Genomic DNA, 646 nt, shown 5'->3' on the forward strand with positions numbered 1-646 from the left:
CTCCGCCAGAATTATCATCATTATTATTATCGACGTCGTTACTAAGATTATTATCACATTTCATATTAAGAATATTAATCGTCATGCTAAGATTATTAGTACATTTTTAAAAATATAATCACAAACTTTAACGGAATAAATACTTGGATATAATTACTAGCATTGGAAATCCCAATATCACGAGATATTAAGTCAAAGGACTGAAATGAATATAATTCCCAATGTTGCAAGGCAGCGATAATATAATCTGTTTAATTGTTTATCCCCTAAAATAAAGTCTCCCTTAAAAAATGAATATAAGTATATATCCCTTTAAAAAGTATCCCATAAACGAAGTAAAAAGTATCCCTTAAAAAAAATCCTTTAGATTAAAAAAGGGAGTATTTACACTCCACCCTCGACAAAGGCCCGGAGTGCAAGTACCAGCCGCCAGACGTCCCGGCGCCGCCCCCACCAGAGCGGCAGCGTGCAAAGCTCCGGTATGCGGTTGCGAGGCCGGGCACAGCGGCGGGCGGGCGGTGAGCGCTGCGTGCGGGGTCGTGAAGGTACACAAGGAGCAACCGACACACCGGGTTATCCCACCGGATTCCTGCGCGACCTGTTGCCTGGGGGACCGAACAGCGTCGCTCTACCCCCCCACTCCCCT

General features: G+C 44.0%; 1 protein-coding gene across 1 annotated transcript in view; it reads right to left on the minus strand.

Moving 5' to 3' along the window:
* LOC119594510 (transcription factor RFX4-like) overlaps positions 1-646 on the minus strand; it is a 33,789-nt gene that overhangs the window by 31,363 nt on the left and 1,780 nt on the right. The window lies entirely within an intron of this gene.

This window comes from Penaeus monodon, chromosome 34 (genome assembly GCF_015228065.2).
Source record: "Penaeus monodon isolate SGIC_2016 chromosome 34, NSTDA_Pmon_1, whole genome shotgun sequence".
In the NCBI taxonomy this organism is placed as follows: domain Eukaryota; kingdom Metazoa; phylum Arthropoda; class Malacostraca; order Decapoda; family Penaeidae; genus Penaeus; species Penaeus monodon.